The sequence below is a fragment of the Apium graveolens genome, chromosome 9 (genome assembly GCF_009905375.1).
Source record: "Apium graveolens cultivar Ventura chromosome 9, ASM990537v1, whole genome shotgun sequence".
NCBI classification, from domain to species: Eukaryota; Viridiplantae; Streptophyta; class Magnoliopsida; order Apiales; family Apiaceae; genus Apium; species Apium graveolens.
In genome coordinates this window covers 25,439,593-25,444,959 of record NC_133655.1, presented here as the reverse complement: position 1 = coordinate 25,444,959, position 5,367 = coordinate 25,439,593, and the positions used below count along the sequence as shown (strand labels likewise).

The window sequence follows — 5,367 nt, the reverse complement described above, 5'->3', positions numbered from 1 at the left end:
GGGGTTGAATTTGATTAGGAGTGGGGATTGTGGCTAATATTGGGGAAGAAATTGTGGGTTAATGGGGCAATGGGTGATGTGGTTTTTGTTTTTGGTTTTTTATGTTTTTTTATATAGGCTGAAAACATTTTTTTTCAAAATTCAGGGGCACAGGCGATCTCCTGGCACCAGCAGGCGGGCACCTGCTAGCGCGCGGCCGCCCGATCCTAGCAGGAGGCCGCCTGCAAGGCTTCTGAAAAAATATTTTTCTGCCAATATTTTTCTGAGTTTTTTGGGTTTTTGGATAAAGTACTAAATTCTAAGGTGTCCTATGCTCTCATATCTTGGGTTGCCTCCCAAGAAGCGCTTCTTTTACGTCATTAGCTTGACGTAGAGTAATGCGATCAAGTTGTCAATAAAACGGCACTAACCACTTCTCAGTTTGCCGTATCCCCATAATAGTGCTTCAATCTCTGACCATTTACTTTGAATGCTTGGCCCAGATCGTTCTCAAAAATCTTCACCGCTCCATGTGGAAACAAAGTTATAAATGGTCCAGACCGCCTTGATTTCAACTTTCCAGGAAAATGTCGGAGACGAGAGTTGAATAGAAGAACTTGTTGCCCTGGCACGAATGACTTAGGCGATAGCTTCCTGTCATGCCACCTTTTTACCTTTTCCTTGTACATATTATTGTTTTTGTACGCTTGAAGTCGAAATTCATCAAGTTCATTTAACTGAAGCATTCGCTTCTTCCCAGCTGCATCTAGATCAAGGTTTAACTTCTTCAATGCCCAATAAGCCTTATGCTCAAGCTCCGCAGGTAAATGACATCCCTTACCATAGACAAGTTGAAACGGGGACATCTCAAGTAGAGTCTTGTATGTTGTTCTATAAGCCCAAACAGCTTCATCGAGGTTCAAAGACCAATCTTTCCTTGACGGACAAACGACTTTCTCTAGAATGCACTTGATCTCTCTATTAGACACTTCATCTTGACCATTAGTTTGCAGATGATAGGCAGTAACAATGCGATGATTCACATTGTAGCGTTGCATCCTAGAAGTGAACTTACGATTGCAGAAATGTGACCCTTCATCACTTATGATAACTCGTGGCGTTCCAAACCTTGTGAATATCTGCTTATGAAGAAAACTCAACACTACCTTTGCATCATTAGTTGGTAGCGCCTTGACTTCTACCCATTTCGAGACATAATCGACTGCCAACAAGATGTACTGATTATTGCATGATGAGATAAATGGTCCCATGAAATCGATTCCCCAAACATCGAAGACCTCAACTTCAAGCATCATATTTAAAGGCATCTCATCCTTTCTGGTAAGATTCCCAACTCTTTGGCAATGATCACACATTAAAACGAACTGATGTGTATCCTTAAATAACGTAGGCCAGAAAAAACCTGCTTGAAGAATACGAGTTGTTGTCTTTTCACTACCATAATGTCCATTATAAACCGTGGAATGATAGTCTCGTAATATCCCCTCTGTCTCACAGAATGGGATACATCTTTTGATGATCTGTTCAGCTCCTTGTCTAAAAAATATGGTTCATCCCACATGTACCACTTCACCTCATGCAGAAACTTCTTCTTTTGAGCCGCATTCATATTATGAGGCATTATATTGCTAACAAGATAGTTCACAATGTCTGCGAACCATGGCTCTTCCTCTTGAATTACGAACAACTGCTCATTCGGAAAAGATTCGTTGATCAATGTCTTATCATGTGAAGTAGAATTGGGATTCTTCAATCTAAAGAGATGGTCAGCTACTTGATTTTTAGTACCTTTTTGATACTTGATCTCTAAATCGAATTCCTGTAGTAAGAGAACCCAACGAATAAGTCTAGGTTTCGAATCCTTCTTTGAGACTAGATAGCGGATGGCAGTGTGATTAGTGAACACTGTCACCTTTGTCCCAAGTAGATAAGATTAAAATTTTTTGAAACCAAAAACTATAGCCAAGATCTCCTTCTCAGTAGTGGTGTAGTTTAGTTGGGCTCCATTTAGCGTCTTACTAGCATAATAGACCACATGAAAGATATTATTCATTCGCTGCCTAAGAACTGCTCCCACTGCATAATCACTTGCATCACACATCATCTCAAAAGGTTCTCTCCAATCAGGTGTCGTAATAACTTGTGTGGTGATTAAACTCTTCTTGAGAGTCTCGAATGCTGCCAAGCATTCATCATCAAATTTGAAAGGCACATCTTTCTCGAGCATGTTGCACAATGGCTTAGATATCTTAGAGAAGTCCTTGATGAAACGCCGATAAAAACCCGCATGACCAAGAAAGATACGGATTCCTTTCACAGAAATAGGTGGCGGAAGATTTTCAATGACGGCCACCTTGGCTTTATCCACCTCAAGACCTTTACTAGAGACCTTATGCCCAAGAATGATGCCTTACTGAACCATGAAGTGACATTTTTCCCAATTGAGCACCAGATTGTTTTCCACACACCTTTTGAGCACCAAACGGAGATTATTTAAGCATTCATCATACGAATATCCAAAGACGGAGAAGTCGTCCATGAACACTTCGACATTATTTCCAATCATATTAGAGAATATGGCCATCATGCATCTCTGAAAAGTGGAAGGTGCACCACATAAGCCAAAAAAACTTTGCGAAAAGCAAACGTGCCAAATGGACAAGTGAAAATAGTCTTCTCTTGATCTTCAGGTGCAATGCAAATCTGATTGTATCCCAAATAGACGTCCAGAAGACAATAATACTCATGACCAGCCAACCTGTCAAGTATCTGATCAATAAATGGAAGAGGGAAGTGATCCTTCCTCGTGGCTTTATTCAACTTTCTTTAGTCCATGCATACCCTCCATCATGTGACTGTTCGAGTGGGGATGAGCTCGTTCTTCTCATTTGCTACCACAGTAATACCTCTTTTCTTAGGTACACATTATACGGGGCTCACCCAAGAACTGTCAGAAATAAGATATATGATTCCTGCATCTAGCCACATTAGAATTTCTTTATTCACCACTTCTTTCATGAAAGGATTAAGCCTTCACTGTTGCTCAATAGTCGGCTTGCTACCTTCCTCTAGCAGAATTTTATGCATGCAGTACGATGGGCTGATCCCTTTTATATCTGCTATAGTCCATCCGATGGCCGATTTGAATTCTCTCAGAATCCTCAAGAGCTTGTCATCATCACTACCTGAAAGGTCAGATGCAATAATAACAGGCAAAGTAAATGCATCACCTAAAAAAGCATACCTCAAGTGTCCAGGCAATGGTTTAAGCTCCAAAGTAGGTGCTTCCTCAATAGATGGTTTGAGCTTTCCCTCAGCATTCTTGAGATCAGTATTTCCAAGAGATTCAAAGGACATGTCTAGCTTTCGTTTCCAAGGAGAAGCATTCAGATATTGTAACTGCTCATTGCCTTCATCATCTTCACTGTCAAAATCCCCCAATAAGGCTTTTTCTAAGGCATCAGACCTTAGCACATGATCAAGTTCTTAAGTAACTGCATAATCGATCAAATCCACCTTGAAGCACTCCTTATCTTCCGTAGGAAATTTCATCGCATTAAACACATTGAATGTCACATCTTGATCTTGCACCCTCATAGTGAGTTCACATTTTTGCACATCTATCAAGGTACGACCTGTAGCCAAGAAAGGTCTTCCCAAGATTATGGGAATCTTCTTATCTTCCTCGAAATCCAGAATGAGAAAATCTGCAGGAAAGATGAGCTTGTCCACCTTTACTAGCACGTCCTCCACGATGCCTCGTGGGTATGTAATCGAACGATCATCCAATTGTAGAGACATGTAGGTGGGCTTCGGATCAGGCAAATTCAGCTTTTTGAAGATAGACAACGGCATCAGATTGATGTTTGCTCCTAAATTCCAAAGGCACTTGTCAAATGACAACTTGCCAATGGTGCAAGGAATGGTGAAGCTACCTAGATCCTTGAGCTTTGGAGGTAACTTTTGCTGCAGCATGGCACTGCACTCTTCCGTCAGAGCAACGGTATCAAGATTATCCAGTTTCACCTTCCTTAAAAGAATACCTTTCATAAACTTTGCATAACTAGGCATTTGCTCCAGAACCTCAGCGAAAGGTATGTTGATGTGAAGTTTCTTGAACACCTCCAGAAACTTACCAAATTGCTTGTCCAGCTTTTATTTTTGCAATCGCTTAGGAAAAGATGTGGAGGATAGAGTTGTTTCTCCCCCGTATTACCCTCGGGCAGAATGTGTTCAACAGTAGTCTTCCTTGGTTCCCCCTCTTTCTCCTTTTACTTTTCTTCTTCATCCTTAACTTCAACTTCTACCTCTTTTGCTTTTTCAGAATCAACAACTTTTCCAGACCTTAAGGTGACAGCTTTGACTTACTCTTTAGTTTCCTTCCTGCCTGGCACTTCAGTATCGCTGGGAAGTGTGCTAGGTTGATGATTCAGCAAGGCATTGGCTATTTGTCCAATTTGATTTTACAAGGTCTTGATAGAAACAGCCTGACTTTTGCACAATGGATTTAACTCCTCAAAATTAGCACTAGAAGTTGGAGCAACACCTCCTTGTTGAGGATATGATTTCCTTTGAGCAAATTGTTGAGGTTGTTGAAATCCAGGTGGATTAAACTGTTTACTTGCAGCTTGCTGATATGGTTGTTGAACAGCATTCTGATTATTGCTCCAGCTGAAATTGGGATGATTTCTGTTATTAGGATGATAAGTAGCGGGCACTGGCTGCTGCGGTCGCTGAAAATTGTTCACATACTGAACAGATTCGTTAACAAGAGAACACTGATCCATAGCATGAGAGCTTGCACAAAGCTCACAGACACTAGCTATTTGATTTACTCCATAGTTGGCTAAAGAATCGACCTTCATAGACAGTGCCTGAAGCTGCGCTACAATAGCTATAGCTGCATCAACTTCCATAATGCATGCTACCTTCCCAGGCATCATCCTTTGAGTTGGGTTTTGATACTCGTTTGCAACCATAGTTTCAATGAGATTATAGGCCTCAACCATTGTAGAACCCAGTGATCACCATCCAGTCAAACATACCATGATGTGGACACTTTCTCAACATCTCCTTGTAGCGCTCCCAAGCTTCGCACATAGATTCTCCTGTTGCTGCGCAAACTGAGTAAGAGCACTCCTCATAGTGCAGTCTTGGCCATTGGATAGAACTTCACCAGAAACTTTTGCGCAAGATCTTCCTAAGTAGTGATGGACCTAGCTGGTAAAAAATGTAACCAGTCATTAGCTTTGTCCCTCAGAGAGAATGGGAAAAGCCTCAGCTTGATAGCCTCATCAGTAACACCATTATATTTGAAAGTACTACAGATCTCGACAAAATTCATGATATGCATATTGGGATCTTCAG

The 5,367-nt window shown here is 41.1% G+C and overlaps 1 non-coding gene across 1 annotated transcript; it reads left to right on the top strand.

The window, feature by feature from the left end:
• Positions 1 to 5,041: 5,041 nt before the first annotated feature.
• On the top strand, positions 5,042 to 5,147 carry LOC141687680 (small nucleolar RNA R71). Its single transcript, XR_012561168.1, has one exon. It is a non-coding gene; the product is annotated as a small nucleolar RNA R71 (small nucleolar RNA).
• Positions 5,148 to 5,367: the final 220 nt, after the last annotated feature.